Source organism: Neovison vison, chromosome 1 (genome assembly GCF_020171115.1).
Source record: "Neovison vison isolate M4711 chromosome 1, ASM_NN_V1, whole genome shotgun sequence".
Classification (NCBI taxonomy): Eukaryota; Metazoa; Chordata; class Mammalia; order Carnivora; family Mustelidae; genus Neogale; species Neogale vison.
In genome coordinates, this window is record NC_058091.1 from 239,034,903 (window position 1) to 239,055,883 (window position 20,981).

Consider the following 20,981-nt stretch of genomic DNA (forward strand, 5'->3'; position numbering starts at 1 on the left):
CTCCCTCTCACACTCCCTTTGCTTGTGTTCCCTCTCTTGCTGTCTTTCTGTCAAATAAATAAATAAAATCTTAAAAAAAAAAAAAAAGGAAAACACAATATATGTTTAAACACCACATATTGTAGTGGGCAGGCATGAGAGTGGGTAATGATAATAGTATTTAAAGGGTCTTGATGTTTGTCTCTTACGTATTGTAATTCATTTAACGTAGATAGGTATAACTATCTGAAGGATGGTGCTGCAATGAGGAAAAAACAGTTTCTCTCTCTCTTTGTTTTTTTTGCTAGGGAAAAAGGTGATGACAGAGTAACTTAGTAAATTCTTGGATAATTGGAATTTATTACATTTTCCATATACATCAAGACCTTTGATGAGATATTCTTCTTGGGCTTGAGTAGAAGGTCCATCCTATATATAGTAAAAGTTGGCCTGGGCAAAAGACTGGTTGTTATTTCTTTAGGGCCAAGATTTCCTGAAATGGGGGTGGTTGCAATGACTTCATAGGTCACTTTATCTAATTTTTGTGAGTACTGTTTGAGGCAGTAGTTCAGAATCTGACTCAGCCCTCTACGGAATTGGTAAGACACCCCCTGTATCCTCCTGGGGATTTCTTAGGGGCACCAACTTGGCATGGCCTGACTGTGTAGTGTCTTAGGTTACTTAGGTTTATTTTTGACTACTGACCATAATTTAAACAAACTTGATAATAGATTTATAGCTTAGAAAGGTGTTTTGTAAAAACAAAACAATTAAGCATGCAAGCAAAAGACAAAAAAAGAAAAACTTAACTTTTAGTGACCAGGTTGTTATTGTGTCCTATTTTATCATTCTTGTTAGCCCAACTGTTCTAGATTGAATTTTATATCTTCTACTGTTCTCAAAGTAACTTTTTTTTTTTTTTTAAAGATTTTATTTATTTATTTGACAGACAGAGATCACAAGTAGGCAGAGAGGCAGGCAGAGAGAGAGGAGGAAGCAGGCTCCTTGCTGAGCAGAGAGCCCGATGTGGGTCTTGATCCCAGGAGCCTGGGATCATGACCTGAGCTGAAGGCAGAGGCTTTAATCCATTGAACCACCCAGGCACCCTCAAACAAAGTAACTTAAAAAAACTTGAAATAAAACTATTTCATGTAGATAAATGAAAACCTGTTTTTGCAGCTGTAGGTAAATACATCTAAAAATTATCCTGGTGAATAAGTAACCAGATGTAAAGTACTGTGTATATGACTCTTTTTATGAAAACACAGAAAGTAAGAGCTCTGTATAAACATTCAAAATGATGTGTCGGGGGGTGCCTGAATGGCTCTGTCTCTTAAGCATCTGCCTTCAGCTCAGGTCATGATCCTGGTTCTGGAATCAAGGCCCTCGTTGGGCTCCTGAGGAAGGAGCCTGCTTTTTCCTCTCCCTCTGGTGTTCCCCCTGCTTGTGCTTTCTCTCTCTCTCTCTCTCAAATAAATAAAATCTTAAAAAAAAAAAGATATGTCCATACATGTATTACATTAAGCCTGGTTACCCTAAGGAAATTAGGTGGGATATGGGCATGAAATTATTTTTTTTTTATAATCTTTGCATTGGATAAATTATAGCAAGCACATGTTAACTTTTATAATTGAAAAGAATATTACGGTAAAATTGCTACAGATGATGATTTTAGCATACTGTTCAGTTTTGATAAATGTTAGGATTTTTTTTTTTTTAAAGTAAGCTTGAAGTCACGATCCTAACATCAAGACCTGAGCTGAGATTAAGTTTTGGATGATTAATCAACTGAGCCTCTCAGACACCCCAGGAAATTTTTTTCCCCAAGTTACCTTTTTTTGGAGTTTTTCAAATATTGGTAGAGTATCCTGAATCTGCCAGATAATAGAAATAGATTAGCTGGCTTGTTGGTACTATTTGAAATGCTAATTGCAGCTACCAAAAAGTTGCACAGTTAAACGTCTTCTAGAACATTTCGCTGTGTTTTTTTCTTTTTAATCTTTTATTTTACATGTTTTTTAATTTGACAAAAGCATTATAATGTATACTGTAAAAAAGAAAAATAGCCAATAAATACAGCATGATTAAATGAAGATGGTTTTCCCCCTCTTCCCTGCACATCCCCAGATGTCACCTCTGCAGTTTGGTGTGTATCATTCCAAACTTTATTTTATAAACAAATTCATACACATGTATATACTTTTTTAAAAAACAACTTTATTTTTTTAAAATATTTTTATTTGTCAGAGGGAGAGAGGGAGAGAGAGGCAGGCAGAGGGAGAAGCAGGCTCCCCATTGAGCCAGGGAGCCCAGTGCAGGACTAGGTCCCTGGGATCGTGACCTGAGCCAAAGGCAGACACTTAACCAATTGAGCCACCCAGGTGTCCCTATACTTTTTTTTTTTTTTTTTAAGATTTTATTTATTTATTTGACAGTAGGCGGAGAGGCAGATGAGGGGTGGGTGGTGGTGGTGGGAAGCAAGCTCCCTGCTGAGCAGAGAGCCCAATGTGGGGCTCGATCCCAGGATCCTGAGATCATGACCTGAGCCGAAGGCATTGGCTTTAACCCACTGAGCCACCCAGGCACCCCACTATACTTTTTTTTTTTTTTTTTTTTTAAATAAAGAGGAGTTATGCTGTGTATACTGGTTTTCATCATTTGACAGTTTATCTTTCCATTTCTAGTTTATATTTTCCACTTTCTTGTTTTCTACTTCTCTTATCGTTGAAGGTTACCGAGTATTTAATTAATTGCATGATCCCTATCTGCATTTAGTATACTTTCCAATACTGCCCTAATATGTATTTTTAATAGTATCTCACACTACACCCTCTCTTCTCTCCCCTTGAGTAATCCTATACTTTGCACTGCCATACTCTTATAGTTTTGTTACCTCAGCCTGAAATGTGTGCATGTACACAAGCCCACATGTGCACTAATGCATACATACATTGTTAATTGTAGTGTTCAGATTCTTTGTGTTTCTTACTGATTTTTTTTCTTCTGATTATTCAGTTAATTATTGAGATAGACGTGTCAAATCTCTGTGGTGATATATACCAGTTTTTCCATCTTTTAGCTTAGTGGGCACTGGTGTTTAGTGATCACTCTCTGTGTAGTTAAGTGCTCATTATTATTGTATACATAGTTTGGAGGATAGGTTTCATTTTGCTTTATATATCTGGGAATTTCTCAAGTCTTTTAAAGATAATATTCCACTGACTTCTGGCTTCTATTGTTGCTGTTAAGAAGTCATCTGTCAGCTTAATTGTTGTTCCTTTGTCTTTTTTCTCTGGTTACTTTTATGTATTTATTTAAAATATTTATTTATTTGAGAGAGCCTGCACACGAGTCGGGGATGGAGTAGAGGAAGAAGAAGAGAGAATCCTCAAGCAGACACCCTGTTGAGCAAGGAGCCAGACATGGGGCTGGATCCCAGGACCTCAAGATAGTGACCTGAGCCAAAACCAAGAGTTAGCTGCCCAACTGGCTAATCGACACAGGCACCCCTCTAGTTACTTTCTTTCCTTCTTTCTTTCTTTTTTTAAAGATTTTATTTCTTTATTTGAGAGAGAGAGAGAGAGAGATAGTGAGAGGAGAATACAAGTGGGGGTAGGGAGAGGGAGAAGCAGGCTCCTTGCTGAGCAGGGACTCTGATGTGGGGTTTGATTTCAGGACCCTGGGACCATGATCTAAGCCAAAGGCAGATGCCTAACGGACAGAGCCATTCGGGTGCTCCCACTCTGATTACTTTTAATATTCTCTTTGTCTTTCATGTTTTGTGGTTTCTTTGCGATATGTTTAAGTGTGGAGTTAGTATTTTTATTATTTTATTTTCATTTTTTTTTAAAGATTTTATTTATTAATCTGACAGAATGAGAGAGCACTAGCAGGGAAGACAATGGGGAGAGAGAGGGAGAAGGAGACTCCCTGCCAAAGCAGGGAGCCAGATGCGGCGCTCTGTCCCAGGACCATGGGATCATGACCTGAGCCAAAGGCAGATGCCTAACCATCTGAGCCACACAAGTGCCCCATACCCATATTTTCTTAATCCTACTTGGTTTAAGTTGGGTTTCCTGAATCTGAGGATTAAGATCTTCCATCAGCTCTGGAAAATTCTTTTTTTTCTTTTTCTTTTTAAAGATTTTATTTTGTTTCTTAGAGACAGAACAGGAACTGGGGGAAGGAGCTGAAGGGGAGGGAGAAGCAAACTCCCCACTGAGCAGGGAGCCCAGTGTTGGGCTCCATGCCTAGGACATTGGGATCATGACCTTATCTGAAGGTAGACACTTAATCGATTGAGCCACCCAGGCCCCCCAGTTCTGGAAAATTCTTATATTTCTGAATATTATTTCTTCCCTATTTTCTCTATTAAATGGTATTTCCTTCTGGAATTCCACCCCCCCCCCTTTAAAGCAGCTGTTTCTACCATCGGCAGTCACATCTTTTTGTTATTGTTGTTAAAGATTTTATTTATTTATTTGACAGAGAAAGAGCACAAGCAGGGGGAGCAGCAGGCAGAGGGAGAGGGAGAAGCAGGCTTCCCACTGAGCAGGGGGGCTGACTTGGAGATCAATCCCAGGACCCTGGGATCATGACCTGACGCCTGGCAGTCTCTTAACCGATTGAGCCACCCAGGCACCCCTGCAATAGCATCTTAACTGGCTGTTTTAGTTTTTTCTTTTTCACATCTCTGGTTCCCCCCATCAATTCTTTTAATGTATTTAAGCTAGAATATCCTTTGTTACATATTAGGAAATCTGGTCCTATTATGCCTGTGTAAAACCCAACATTGTTCTTGGGTAAAGTTCAGACTTGTTAACATACCTTCAAGGCTTTTTGTGAAATGACTCCTGTCTATTTCTCTCATCTCCCTCATTTCCTTTGCCTTTTTTTCTTTTCTTTCTTTTTTAAAGATTTTATTTATTTGAGAGAAACTGAAACAGATAGTGAGAGAGCATGAGTGGGGAGGAGAGAGAGAAGCAGCCTCTCGACGAGTGGGGAGCGCAATGTGGGGCTAGATCCCAAGATCCTGGGATCATGACCTGAGCTGAGGGCAAATGCTTAATCAACTAAGCCACCCAGGTGCCCCTCTTTGCTGCCTTTTACATTTTATACTCCAGCCTTTCAGAAATAATTCTGTTTTTAGAACTTGCTGTGCTTTCTTTGTTTCTATTAGATCTTTGGAAAAAATAATTTCCTCCACTGGGGAACTTTCTCCTCCTGTAGTTATTAGTGGCTCCCTATATTAATACTCAAGATCTTAGTTTAGGGCTACTTCTAAGAAGCATTTTCTGATTCCTCAGTCTTAAATCAGGTCCTTTTTCCTTGTTCTCTCTAATGATTTTATCAGTTTCATACCACAGTGCGGTAATTTGAGCATAAAAACTATCACCACTTGAGACAATTACAAATAGGGTTTCCTGGGGGCATCTGGGTGACTCAGTTGGTTAAGGGGCTGCCTTGGGCGTGATCTCAAGGTCCTGGGATCAAGTCCTGTGTTGGTCTCCCTACTGAGTGAGGAGTCAGCTTCTCCCTCTGTCCCTCCCCACTGCTTGCTCTCTCTCTCTCCTCTTTCAGGTACTAATACCCTGCCTTCATGTTCCCTTGATATAGGGAGTTATGTTACTTACTGCAAGGGTAAAGGCAAGTACTAGCTAATTGGGAAGGTAGTCTTACTGTCTTTTCTTTTTATTCTTAACACTCCTGTGTTTACAAAATACTACCCAAATGTTGGGTTATTCTTTGAACCGTAGTCATTTTACTGGGATTGATGAGAAAATATTTTCATTAACAGATTCACAGTACAATAGTGTTTTTTAGATTTTTATCTGTCCTTTATAAAGATGGTAAATCTTTATAAATCAAATTCTGGGAGGAACAAACACCATTTCATCCTAATGGTAATTAGTGTAGACCAATGATGCTGATCCTGTTTAAGAGAAAATATAAAATGATGGCTTTAGTATGATAGAGTAACCATGTTATTTATGTCTGTTTTTTACCAATTCTGATAGTTTTGAGGGGGCACCTGAGTGGCTCATTTGGTTAAGCATCTGCCTTTGGCTCAGATCATGATCCTGGAGTCTTGGGACTGAGCGTTCCCCGCTCAGCGGGAAGCCTGCTTCTCCCTCTTTGCTTGTGTTCCCTCTTTCACTGTCTCTCTCTCTCTGTCAAATAAATAAATAAAATCTTAAAAAAAATTCTAGTAATTTTTAAATAAAATAGCTGAAAATGTATATGATACATAATACAGTATATGTTGTTAGAAAAGTACAAAAGCTTAATTTCTTAAATGACATGAGTATAATTGGGATTTGGAATCATAACTATGAGGTTTTTTTTTTAAAATATTTTATTTTTTTATTTGACAGAGCGAGATCACAAGTAGACAGAGAGGCAGGCAGAGAGAGGGGGGAAGCAGGCTCCCTGCCAAGCAGAGAGCCTGATGTGGGGCTTGATCCCAGGACCCTGAGACCATGACCCGAGCTGAAAGCAGAGGCTTTAACCCACTGAGCCACCCAGGTGCCCCCATGACTCTGAGTCTTATCTGTTTTTGTTTTGTTTTTTTTAAGATTTTAAAATTACTTTTAAGTAATCTTTACACTCAATGCAGGGCTTGAACTTACAAGCCTAAGATCGAGAGTTGCACTCTCCACCAACTGAGTCAGCCAGGTACCTCTCATCTGTCTTTGTAAAAATAATTTTCTTTTTGAAATGTACAACATTGCTACAGTGGGAATATAGAAGTTGTTTTTTGTTATTTTGTTTTGTTTGAGAAAATTCAGTTTTAGTTAAAGTTGAGTTTCAACATTATTGATTGAGGAAATTTATTCTAAAGAGTGAAAAAAAATACTTCCTGTATTTTTTGCTCACTTTTTTTGAAGTAAGAAGGGTATAATTTATGGAGTTTTTTTTTTGCTTTTAAAAAAAAATTGGATTCAGCTTTCAGATGAGCCTAGAGCTCAATTTCTGACCCTCTTGCCTTATGAATCTCAACGTTTTGGAATCCTTGAGATAACTGTAAGCTTTCAGTGATGTGTTTGACCGCATTTTGGACACCAAAATGTTTTTAGGTTTAGTGTTTAGGTTTGCTCCCTTGTTCCAGGTGAGGGGCAATTATTGCTTGAGCCTCATCTGCATTTAGTCTAAAGTCCTCATTAGCTTTTAGACACCCACGTGTACTGGGTGACCACTTTCTCTCCTTTATCTTTGACGTGGTCACCACACCTTCCACTACCCTGGTTAACTTAGCAGTGACATAATAAAAATAAGAGTAAGGAAACCCAGGACATTCTGGCCTGCATAATGCTGCTTTTGACGCAAAATGTTATAATCTCAGGGTTGTGAAATAGCTCTGTAGCCCATGCTGTAAATAAAATCTAAAAAACTGTAAAAGTCCCAACTCTTGCACAAAAAACAACAATTTTGGTCAGATAGTGGTTCCTGAAACAAGAAGGAAGAATAGTGGCAGGGGAACTGGTAGGAGGTGCTTGTGACATTCTGCAATTGGCTGAGTTTTGAGACTCTGATGAGAAAATGTTTTGGAGGAGTTCCCATGATTGAGGAAGTTTTACTCTGCCTATTGAAGATCATTTTTTCCATAGCATGGGTGGTAACTGGTAGGCACTTGGCTGGATGTCCATGTTTTGCCCTGAGTACTTCATTTTTAAGGTGGCACCGTTGTGGAAATTATGGGAACCCCTCTTTGGAGGTGATGTCAGATGGACACTATTACATGATAGACAGTGATTCTCTTATGTTTCGAGAGAAGGACAGGTGAGAGAAGAGCCAGTGATGGGATTTTTAAAAACACATTAAACAAGAATTATACTCAGTGCTGGCATAGCTCAAAATTTAGAATCCATTAAGAAATTAGTCATTTATTTTGTAGTGAAATATAGCATTTAAAATAAAAAAAAAGGGGAGCCTGGGTGGCTCAGTGGGTGAAAGCCTCTGCTTTCTGCTCAGGTCATGATCCCAGGATCCTGGGATCAGGCTCTCTGCTCAGCGGGGAAACCTGCTTCCCCCCCTCTCTCTGCGTGCCTCTCTCGCTACTTGTGATCTCTGTCTGTCGAATAAATAAATAAAATCTTAAAAAAAAAAAACCACCTTAAAATACATAGAGCTTAATACAAATTGACATGCATCAGGCTCTCCCACTCTTTTCTTCCCTTAATCACAGTGCCATTCCTGCCCCTTCCTATAGCTACAACCCTAATTTTTGTGATAGGTATTAACTTTTTCCTTTAAGTTTTCACTTAAATTCCGTTTAGTTAATGTACAGTGTACTGGTGCACCTGCTTGGCTCAGGTCATGATACCAGCGTCCTGGGATTGAGCTGCATGTTGAGCCCCATGTTGTGCTCCCTGCTCAATGGAGAGTTTGCTTCTTCCTCTGTCCCTCCCCCTGCTCATGCTTTCTCTCTCTTTCTCAGATAAATAAATGAAATCCTCAGCCCCCCTCCCCAAAACCCAAACAAACCATACAGTATACCCTTAGTTTCAAATGTTTCATATAGTGATTTAGCACTTCCATACGTCACAGGTGCTCATCACAATTGTACTCTTTAATCCCCATCACCTGCTTAATGCATCCCTTCACACACCTCCCTTCTGGTAACAATCAGTTTGTTCTTTTTTTTTTTTTTTTTTAAAGATTTTATTTATTTATTTTACAGAGAAAGATCACAAGTAGACAGGCAGGCAGAGAGAGAGAGAGAGGGAAGCAGGCTCCCCGCTGAGCAGAGAGCCCAACGTGGGACTCGATCCCAGGACCCTGGGATCATGACCTGAGCCGAAGGCAGCGGCTTAACCCCCTGAGCCACCCAGGCGCCCCCAGTTTGTTCTTTATAAGTAAGAGTCTGCTTCTTGGTTTGCCTCTTTTTCTTTCTTTTCCTTTTGCCTATTTGTTTTTTTTCTTAAATTCCACATGTCAGTGAAATCATATGGTATTTGTCTTTCTCTGACCGATTTATTTTGCCAGCATAATACTGTCTAACTCCATTCATGTCATTGGAAATGGCAACATTTCATTTTTTTTAAATGGCTGTATAATATATACCATATCTTTATCTAGTCATCAGTTGGTAGACATTTGGGCTGTTTCCATAATTTGGCTCTTGTAGGTAATGCTGTAAGTATCAGGGCGCATGTATCCCTTTGAATTAGTACTGTTTTTATTCTGTGGGTAAATACCTAGTTGAGTGATTGCTAAATTGTAGTTTTACCCTTAAATTTCTGAGGCATCTCCATATTGTTTTCCAGCATAACTGCACCAGTTTGCATTCCCACTAACATTGCATGAGGGTTCTTCTTTCTTTGCATCCTTGCCAACACCTGTTGTTTCTTGTGTTTTTGATTTTAGTCATTTTGACAGGTGTGAGGTGATCTCTCATTGTAGTTGTGATTTGCATTTCCCTAATGAGCGATATTAAGCCCTTTTTAGTAAGTCTGTTGGATGTCTGTATGTCTCTCTTGGAAATATGTCTGTTTATGTCTTCTGCCTGTTTTTTAATTGGATTATTCATTTTTGGGGTGTTGAGTTTAACAAGTTCTTGATATAATTTATTTATTTATTTTAGAGAGGGAGAGAGAGTATGTGCCTGAGCAGGGCCTGGGGCAGAGAGAGAGAGAGAGAGAATCCCAAGCAGACTCCCTGCTAAGCATGGAGTACAGTGGTGGACTCAGTCTCAGGACCCCAAGATCATGACCTGAGCTGAAATCAAGAGTCAGGTGCTTAAGTGGGTGAGCCACCCAGGTGCCCTGGCTGCCTTTTACTTTTGTTGATAGATTCCTTCTCTGTGAAGAAGCTTTTTATTTTGATGTAGTCCCAATAGTTTATTTTTGCTTTTGTTTCCCTTGCCTCAGGAGTTATAATCTAGAAAGAAGTTGCTATGTCTGATGTCAAACAAGTTACTGCCTTTGTTCTCTTCTAGGACTTTTATGGTTTCAGGTCTCACCTTTTGGTGTTTAGTCCATTTTGAATTTATTTATTTATTTTTTTTAAAAAAGATTTTATTTATTTATTTGACAGAGATCACGAGTAGGCAGAGAGGCAGGCAGAGAGAGAGGAGGAAGCAGGCTCCCTGCCGAGCAGAGAGCCCAGTGCGGGACTCGATCCCAGAATGCTGGGATCATGACCTGAGACAAAGGCAGAGGCCCACTGAGCCACCCAGCTGCCCCCATTTTGAATTTATTTTTGTGTATAGTGTAAGAAAGCGGTCTAGTCTCAGTCTTTTGCTTGTAGCTATCTAGTTTTCCCAGCACCATTTTTTGAAGAGATAGTCTCTTCCCATTACATATTCTTTCCTGCTTGTTGAAGATTAATTGACCATATAGTTATGGGTTCATTTCTCAGTCTTTTTTTTTTTAAAGATTTTATTTATTTATTTGTCAGAGAGAGAGAGGAGCAAGAGCGAGCATAGGCAGACAGAGTGGCAGGCAGAGGCAGAGGGAGAAGCAGGCTCCCTGCCAAGCAAGGAACCCAATGTGGGACTGGATCCCAGGATGCTGGGATCATGACCTGAGCTGAAGGCAGCTGCTTAACCAACTGAGCCACCCAGGTGTCCTGATTTCTCAGTTTTCTGTTGTGTTCCATTGATCTGTGTGTCTGTTTTTGTGCTAGTACCAAACTGTCTTGATGACTACAGCTTTGTAGTATAAAATGAAGTCTGAAGTTGTGATGCCTCCAGCTTTTCTTTTTGTTTCTTTCTTTCTTTTTTTAGAAATGATTTTATTTATTTATTTGACAGAGATGACAAGCACACAGAGAGGCAGGCAGAGAGAGGGGGAAGCAGGCTCCCCACTGAGCAGAGAGCCCAATACGGGGCTCGATCCCAGGACCCTGAGATCATGACCTGAGCCAAAGGCAGAGGCTTAACCTACTGAGCCACCCAGGCGCCCTTACTTTTCTTTTTCAAGATTGCTTTGGCTATTTGGGGTCTTTTGTGGTTCCATACAAATTTTAGGATTGTTTGTTCTAGCCCTGTGAAAAATGTTGTTAGTGTTTTGATGGGGATTGTATGAATGTGTAGATTGAGTAGTATGGACATTTTAACAATATTTGTTCTTGCATCCATGAGCATGGAATGTCTTTCCGTTTCTTGTGTCATCTTTAATTTCTTTCATCAGTGTTAAGGTTTCAGAGTACAGGTCTTGTACCTCTTTGGTTAGGTTTATTCCGAGGTATCTTACTTTTTTTGGTGCAATTGTATTCTTTCCTTTCTCCTTTTTAAAAATTTTACCACCTATATACACCCCCCCCCAAACAGTGTATTTTACTTCTTTTGTTCTTGCGCTTCAATTAGCAATAATCGCGCCTCGGATAAACCTCATTGGCTACGATACTGCCACTGCGCAAAGCTGTTCTTGCGCTTCATATGAACAAAATCACTATCTGTATTTTTTGCCTCCTTTTGATCACCGTTGTGTTTGTGAGGTTTGTCTGTGTTACTCGAGATTGTGATTTGTTCATTTTCATTGCTGTATGTTATTCCGTTATGTAGAGTTACCACAATTTATCTTCATAGAGAGTCCGTTTTTATTCTTAACAAGTCAAGATGTTTAATAGAATGTACAATTTATCTTTAGTCGTTTGCTGAAGGGAGCTCTTTTTCAGAGACCTCTGCTGCTCTGACCCAAGACTTTGAGTACTAAAGTATAAAATGTCTGTACTCTAAAAATTAGCTTGATGGTATCCCACCTCCAGCTAGGTCACTAGACCCTCTGAGTGGCTTTTTTGTTGTTAAAAAAAATAATTGAAAGTTAGTAAATTCATCTCTGTTCCATGTTTTGACTTGGAGAGTCCTGAGTGATGTTTCTCTTGCCATCCCATACTTTGGGATTTCAGATATGAATACTTATCTCTTTATAGAATTCATTTGCATTCTCAACATTTATAAAAATGGGTGTTTGTTTTAAAATAGTTTTTAGTTATTTAAGACTTAAATCTAAAAGAGCCTGATGGTTGGAAGCCCTAAAGTTTGTAGTGAACTATATATATTCTCTCTTTCCTGGTGTCTTAAGGCTTAATGTAGCTGCATAATCTTCCTCTTTGGCTTTTGGAGAAAGACGAGTCTGAAAAAGCCCAATATGCTCTTTTTCTGGTTGAGTATTCTTTGTTGGTTATTATCAATATTTTCAGTGCCTCTGTCAGTGTATATGTTTTGTTATGATCCAAGATCTAATATTTACCCAATGTAAACTGTGAGGTATTTCACTTCCTTATTAGAAATATTTCAGTTCAGGGATGCCTGGCTGTCTCAGTCAGTATAACATGTGAGTCTTTATTTCAGGTTTGTCAGTTTGAGTTGTACATTGGGGATAGAGTTTACTTCAAACATAATATTTCAGCTCTGGTGAGAACTCAGATGTGATCCTTTCAAATAGATTTGGCCTGTTAACTAGACAGTCTTCCTTATTTGTAAAATATATATTACAAATATTTTACACATAACACCACTCTGATTTCATTTGTTGACTGATATGTGTGTCTTCATTTTATAGTTAAGGTAAAAGAAGGATTTGCATTCCAATTAGACTTGAGTTAAGCTTTCTGCATCTTCAGTCTATTAATCCTTTATTGTAGAATGCATTCCCAGGGTGCCTTGATTTCCTTCTTAGAATATTTGTCTATATCCACACCAGACTATCTCTTTAAGTGCTTCAGAGGGTTGTTGACTGACCTCAAGTTTCACTGTTTTGTATTTTTTGTGATCTGACTTTTCTCTGTGCCTAACCATGATTATTTGTCTTTATCCTCCTCCCTCCCATGCATGAGAGTTCCTGCAGTCACTTTCAGCCTGTCTAGAGAATGATTTCTTTGATGAGGTAGACTTTGAATTTCCTTTCATGTTACTGCATGCCTCCCTGCTCTTGTATCTAGATGGTAAAGGGAAGTTAATCAGTATATTTTCTTTACTCTAGATTCTGAGTCTGGTCAGTCCTTAGAAACACAAGTCTTCCCTAACCCGAAGTAATAGATACTAGCCAGAGGAAGTGAGTTGTTCGAAACTCAGTGTGGACAGGCCACACCTGTATTAATGAGCACACTCTGCATGTCAGCTCAAAAGAACAAGATCCATACTGATATTTGAACCATAAATAGAGATCTCCAAGTCCACTAGATTTACAACAGAGCATTCATTACCCTAGATTCCTAATTTAAATACCTTCTGCTGAGTTAGGAGTTCTGAATTCTACCCCTTGCTGTACTCTAAGCTTCAGTGTCCTCATCTGTAAAATGAGAGATTGGATTAGAAGATATCTATGGGCAGTTCTGTTAAATTTATTGTTATAGCCTTGGTATTCTTCTGAATTGACACTTGAGGAGCAAAAATGCCCTCTTAAAAAAAGATGGAAGGAGGCAAAACAAAACAAAAACCAGTTTCCTTTCATGTCCAGATTTAATTTAAAAAGTTAATTGGAATCCTTTTCTTTGAAGGTAAAATAAAAGTAGTTTTCTGCTCACAGCTTTGTGATTTAAAATGTAGTAAAAGGTAACATTTCTTTTGATATCTTTGTAGTAGTTGCTTAAATTACAGTAATTGCTTGTGATAGCTTAAGGTATATATTGGGCATTACCTGTTTTAGAGATAATTTTGCATGGAGCTGTATTATTAATCCCACATATATAAGTTAAAATAACAGACCCAGAAAGACATCATTTTATTCGTTTGTAGAGCTTTATTTTATACTGTCTTATAATACATCATACTTAGAATAGTGGCAAAAAATGTTCAGAAAGTGTTCATAAATCATAAATTCCTGAATATACATGGACATTTTACCTTAGTAAACAATAAAAAAAGTATTTTTATGAATTTTAATCTGCTAATGCAGATAGTTCTACTACGTTATCCCTTTTGTTTTTTCATTTTTTCTGAGAATTTTTAGTATATTATTTCGTTTATAAATAGAGTGTCTGTGGGCGGTGCTTTCTTGCTAATTTTGATTAATTAGAGGAGTTTCTCCTTCCTCACTTAAGCTTATTTCAGTTCTTTCACCTGTCACCAGCATAATAAAAATATTTGAATTCCATCACTATTCATGAAGCCCTTCTTTTGGGTACATAATTATCTTGTTATGGAATTCTTCCAGAATGGACACAGATGCATTTTACTCCTAACTTTTGTGTAAAACAACTTAGTTCATTTTATTCTGCTTTTGTTTTTAAGAAAACACATGTGAGGGTGGAACAGTCCTCCAGATCAGGAAGCGTTATCGGTTTCCACTGATGTTTTATATGGACTCTGTTTTTATGTGAGACTCTAAAAGCTCAAACTCTGCATGATGCTATGAAGACATGGAAAATGATTCTTTCTTAGGGTTGGAGGAAGTGATGACTAGTGTTTTTTTGCTGGTAGTATCTGATAGTCCCCCCTCCCTTTAGCTATTCTAGGCATGTTTAGTTGTCAGGCGTTGTCGGACTAAATTGCTAAAAATAATAAATAAGGGGGAGGCTTTTCTAAGGCCAGATCTTGCCGCTGTCTGTAATCTGTTTAATTTAGTTCCTAGGGAGAAAGGGCAAAAGGAACATGGTGCCATTCTAACTGAATGGATTTTTTGTTTAAAGTGCTGACAAGAACATTGTTTGAACTCTCCTTTTTCCTAAGCCCCAGTGGGCTTACGCACCCACATCCACTTGCAGAGTACAGCCAGCGCTGGGGGACTCAGAGCATGCTCCAGTCAGTAGTTATGCTAGAGGTTAACCAGGTGATTGCAGTCTTTTCCTCGTCTTTTAATGTGGCTTTTGGCAGTGGAAATGCACAGTTAGTGTGTGAGAGAGAGTGAGAAGGAGAGAACGGTGATTACAAGATGGGAGAATGAGTGTGAGAATAAAGAAATCTTTCTGTTCAGTCCTTTTCCCTAACTCATTGTTCAGAGAGTCAGGTTGTTTGATGAAATTACCGCACGGTTGAGCCCGGTATACCTGCGCAATTTTAACCCACAGCGCCAGCATGAAGTTCTACTTGGATTTGACCTCTCTTTGCTTTCAGTTTTTTCTAATAATAGAAATAACTTTCTATAAAGTAGACATAGCAATCTAGTACTTGTTTGTAAAGCAAAGGAATTCACAAAGGAATGATTTACGTGCCTTTCCTGTCCCTTGCTATGTATTTGCCAGTGGTGGACCAAAGTTTCAGTTATATTGTGGTGTTCTGCAGTTTATGTGGACCCACCTGAGAGATTATTGATTTGTATATCTTAGGTTGCTCACTGATTTCTGTATCTGAAGTTGTATCCCAAATCCCTTCCTTTGTGTGTGTGTGTGTGTATATATACACACATACATAAATATATATATATATATTTGTTTTGGGGGGGGTTGGGGAAGGTGGTCTGAACCTGACCACTTTTTAAGCACCAAAGAAAGAAATGGATTGGTTTTATTATTTGGGGGGAAATGTCTTGGGGAAGCCTCTATTAATGTTGAGCTTCAGGTGTTTACCTAAAGCTTTGGGATCTGAGCACTTGGACACTGCAGGCTTTGGGAATGCTTACTTTTGGACATTTCTTAAGTCACCAACCTGCCCTACTCTCTAACTTAATGAAATCATGATTTTAACTGAACTAAAGGTTCTCAAATATATAATTTAGAACACAGTCTTCAGGATTATCTGGGATCTGTACATATGATAAAGTCTTGTGATTCATGTAGAATGACATATCTGGCAGTGCTTTAAATATTTTAAAGTGGTTCAAAACAGATAAAATTTGTGGTTGAGTTTAATTAGCTCCAGAAATTTATAAAGGAAAACTTCATTTTTTGTTTAGAACCTAGGCTTTCTTTGGAGTTCAAATTCAGAGGCTTCTTTAATGCATACTCTCTGTCTCTTTTCACTAGGTAAATGGTAAAGAAAAATAAAAGAGAAAGAATGAGCTTCTGATTGTATAGTTGAAGCCTTAAACTGGATCCAGTTTCAAACTAAACTATAAAATACCGATTGCCATAAACTTTTAAACTTAGATACTTTTAATAGCAGAGGCTGAACTTTTTCACTTAAAACTGATTCCTTTGGGAGGACTAAACAATTCCTAGATTCATAACATAAGACTTTGGCCAGTAACGTTGTTAGAAAGACCAGAAGACATATACGCATATTTTTAAAAAGGCATTATTAAATGTTTGCTGAGTGTCTGAATTACACACAGGATATGTCTGTGGAGGCTTTTTGTTCTTTCTCTTACACATTAAGGAACATATAGTCTGTTGTATTTGCTATATGCCAAGCAGTGGTATATGCGATATAGGCAGAATTAGCAAAGGCCCTCATGGGCATGGAGCTTATATTCTGGTGAATGGGAGGGGGCAAGAGATAATAATATAATTTACAAATGCTAAAAAGAAAAATAACTTGGAGTAAGGAGAGAGAGAATGATGGGAATATATAAGCTGTTTTATATAGTATTAACAGGGGAGGTTTTTCTTATAAGGTGGTATTTGAGCAGTACTTGGAACAAGCTGCATGTACATCCGAGAGAAGAGAACTCCAAGCAGAGGGGCTAGCAAATATGAAAACCTGAAGGTGAGAGTGTAATTGACCAGTTGGAAGAACAGCAAGGAGGCCAGTTCAGCTAGAGCTGAGTGAGGTAGAGAATACTAGGTGAAGAAATCAGGGAAGGGTCTGGGAGTAGATTAAATTTTACAGGGCTTGCAGGCCATATTAAGGATTTTGGATTATGCTCTAGAATTGGGAATTTGGGAATGGTTTTGAACAGATGAACTAGATGATCTGATTTCATTTTTTAACGAGACCAGACTGGGTACTGTATTATAGGTTAGATTAGGGGTGGCTGGGTAGCTCAGTCAGTTAAGTGTCCACCTCTTGATTTGGGCTCAGGTCATGATCTCATGGTCCTGGAATTGAGACCTATGTCAGGCTCCGTTCTCAGTGGGGAGTCTGATTGAGATTCTCTCTCTCCCTTTGCCTACCCCCCCCAAATAAAGAAATAAATATTCTTTTAAAAGGGTAATGGATTATAGAGGACAAGGGTGTAAGCATGGATATCTGTTAGGAGACTGTTATCCAAGTAAGAGACTGATGGTGACTTGGACTAGGACGGTGCCAGTGGAGGTGGTCAGACTCTGGAAATATTTGAAGGTATAGCCAAAGACAGTTGGGTGTAGGGATGAAAGAAAGGCCAAAAATTTGGCCCCTCCTTCCTCCCATGTGTATCATTCATTTTCCTCTTGGAGAGATCTGGAAGGGGTTCATGGGAGAGGGGTCATTTCATCTGGACCTTGACAGTCAGAATTTTGCTTGCTTAGGGCCAGGGCAGAGGAGAGAACATTTCAGATCAAAGAAATAGTGGCGATAGATGTCTGGAAGTGGAGTGGTAAAGGAGGTTGGGGTGAGAAATGAAGCTAGAGAGATCTGAGAGAAAAGAGTTGAGGCTAAAATGAATGAAATCTGCATCGTTTCCACTCGCTTTGTAGAAGTACTACTTGTTTTGCGCAAGTAATTATTCCCAGTGCCAGTGCTATTCCATGTATACTGGACTCCACAGAGATTCCACATGTTTATGGGAACACATGTGCTGTTGGTAATTCATTGGTCAGTTTCTCCTAGTTGATCTTCAAGTTTCAAAAGTAATTTTAAAAGCAAATTGAAAGTTTGGTTTGTGATACCCAAGTGAAGATATTGAATAGACGGTTGGATACATGAATCTGGCCCTTCAGGCTAGTGAAATACAATTGAGAATTATGTATAAATTGTCAGTTTATAGGTGTCATTTAAAGTTAATAGAACTGGATTGGGTCCACTAAGGAGAAAAAGGTAGCTAGAGAATAATGAATGAGAGTCATGCAGCAGGATGTATAGAGCTCTTGCCAGAGGTGTGGACAGGGTGTAGTGTGAATCCAGAGACCTAAGTGAATGTCTATATGGGTAAGTCTGTGCTAAGGGGCTACTCCCTCCTTGGTGAGGAGGCTGTTTATGCCCTTGGTTTTGTGGTGGCTGCTGGAGCTGTCAACTCAATTAGACTTGAGTTGCAAATGCTAGTACTGACCCTGGAGCTAGGAAAGCCTGATCTGCTGAGGGAAACAGGTTTGTTCCCTCGGGGAGGGGTTGCCGAAGGTAGAGGCTGACATCAGGTGAGGCTCAGAATTGAGCCCTCTGTCCGTGGACTGTACTTACGGGAGTGGTTGAACACAGTTCATTTAGAGCACGGGAGATAAGCAGCCCTGCTATGCATCTGTGGTATCCTGAGTCATAGTTGAGGGAGGTGGGTACCTACATGGCTGAAAGCAAACATGCCTACTAGTTTTGAACTAGTTTTGGAGGTTAAAAGTTTCCTAAGGAGATTTTATAATAAATCGTACTTTCCCTGTACATGCTGTCACATATGCACACACTTAAATATGTGCACTTTCCTACCCTCTTTCAGTATGTAGAAAAGTATGTAAGAAAAGCTTTAAGCTTTATTTTTTTAGTTCATCTTGAAGACTTTCAGTGAGCAGTAGGTATTGCTTTTCTATGCCCGGATATGGTAGCATAATGCCTTGGCATAATAATTAAGAATATGAACTCTGAAATAATGAATATGAATTAGAACTCCAGCCCTGCTGTTTACCACACATTGGGTAAATTACTTAGTGTCTATAAGCCTAAATCCGCTCTTCTATAAAATGGTAACAACAGTAGTGTTGAAGGAGAAGGACAATAAATAATCTCTTTATTATCTGCCTAAGTATGGAACCAACTGAAAGGCAGATTGAGATAAAAATTTTTATATATTTTCCCTTTATTAGTTAAAGATGGCTTGAAGAATGTGGCTTCACTGTGCAGTGATAACCGTGGTTTCTGAAACTGATCCAGAATTAGGCATACTGATGAGCCTAATTTACCCAGCACATTTCTCCAAGTGTAGGACAAGCACATGTCTCTTTCTGCAGAGGCACACTGACACTGTCAGATGAAGAAAATGTGTATCTTTTGCAAGCAGGCATATCCTGGCAAACCAGGAGCTAAGCAATATTGTTTTTTCCCCAAACACACCAATCAGAAAAACCACTAGTCTTCCTGAGAGTAGACTGAGGTCAGGGCTATAGCTGATGAATACTGGAAGTGAGGAGGATAAGCATTTCTCCCTTAAAGAATACTACCTTTTTTTTTTTTTTTTAAATTTTTGTAACTTCTGTACCAATTGTGGGGCTTGAACTCATGACCCTGAGATCAAGAGTCTCATGTTCTACAAACAGAGCCAGCCAGATGCTCCCCCCCACCAGATACCTACCTTTTAACATAATACATGTAAATCACTTGAATTGTGCCTGTAAATAATAAAGATTTGTTGTTTGCATGTGATGAATGCTTAGGAGCTACTTAATGATTAAGATCATTGCCACCAAATGTTTATAAGATAAAGGTTTTTTTTTTTTTTTTAAAGATTTTATTTATTTATTTGACAGACAGAGATCACAAACAGGCAGACAGGCAGGCAGAGAGAGAGGAGGAAGCAGACTCCCTGATGAGCAGAGAGCCCGATGCGGGCCTTGATCCCAGGACCCTGAGATCATGACCTGAGCTGAAGGCAGCGGCTTAACCCACTGAGCCACCCAGGCGCCCGTTTTTTTTTTTTTAAAAATTGAAGTTACACAAATACACAAGGCTAACTTAACAAACACCTGTTTACTCACTAATCAGAATTAACAAATGTTAGCATTTTGTAATACTTACTTTTTCATTATCTTATAAAAATAAAACAGTACTAATGAAATTGAAATCTCCTTTGTAACTTCCCTTCCAAGCTCACCTCAGTTTTATTCCCAATCACCAGAAGCAACTACTATCAGGTTTTTGGTGTTTTATCTTTCCATTCCATGTTTTATGGCATCTTATATTTAATAAGTGACATCATATTGTTTGTATCTTTCAGTAACTTTTTTTTTTTTTAGCTTTACCCACACTAATATGTGTAGTTCACTCATTTAAACTGCTCTAGGGTATTCCATAAGAACATAAAACTTTCTGCATTTTATGCAAAAGACCTATTATTTATACCTTCAGTTTATACCATGTGCATGTGTCAAAAGAGCCCATGATTTCTTCCATGTGTAGCATAAATCTAGCCATTGGCAGGGCTAGTTGATGGGCTCAAGAATGCAAGTTCCAGTAGATTAGTGATGTTTGCTGCTCTTATTTCCTAACAGCCATGGATTCTGTGGTGAAGCCATCTCATAAATTTCATGGCATCTGCCCATTTTTAAAAATTAAAAAAAAATTTTTAAAGCTTTTATTCATTTACATGACCACGAGAGAGGCAACATAAACTGGGGGGAGTGGGAGAGGGAGAAGGAGGCCCCCTGCTGAGCAAGGAGCTCAACATGGAGCCCGATGTCAGCTCCCTGGGACCATGACCTGAGCTAAAGGCAGACATCTAACGACTGGGCCACCCAGGCAACCCGTCTGCCTGTGTTTTAAAAATGGAAATCAAGTATCCTTTCTAGAGCCAGAACCAGAATCGGTCAGGGAAACCTGAGTGGGAACCTAGGTTTCTAGATTCCATCCACGATACTCACCTTTACTCTGAAAGAAATGGGGGTTCCCGTACTACAGTTGGATATTCCTAGTAGCTGGGCCTTCTAAAAAGTTAATGGTCCTTTTCTAAGGAAATCGTAAACCCGTTCAACACCATTTCTTTGAGTTAAAAGATTTTAAGTGGTTTCTAAGTGACCTAGCATCTGGAAATTGAAGAAAGGGCAAAGTGAATACCACCCCTTGAATCATGTTTGCAAAGAGAAGTGTGCCAAGTGCTCTTTTACTATTCCAGTGTCATTATAAATTTAATTGGTGTTATGTCAGCTACTTAGATCAGATCTAATAGCATATTAAACTCCATTCTGTTTGTACGAGTTCCATGGTAACTTGGGTGTGTGTAGAGTTGGGACAAGTGGCAGCTGTGACGTCTGGTCTGTAGAGTCATTTCATCATGGTATGAGCTTCTGCATCACCCCGGATGGAGAAGTGTCACTGGGTGATGGGAGCTGACCTGCTGGTG

The 20,981-nt window shown here is 39.0% G+C and overlaps 1 protein-coding gene and 1 pseudogene across 1 annotated transcript in view; one reads left to right on the forward strand and one right to left on the reverse strand.

The window, feature by feature from the left end:
- PFDN1 (prefoldin subunit 1) overlaps positions 1-20,981 on the forward strand; it is a 62,974-nt gene that overhangs the window by 29,468 nt on the left and 12,525 nt on the right. The gene's annotated exons all lie outside the window — the stretch shown is intronic.
- On the reverse strand, positions 11,182-11,344 carry LOC122897262 (annotated as a pseudogene).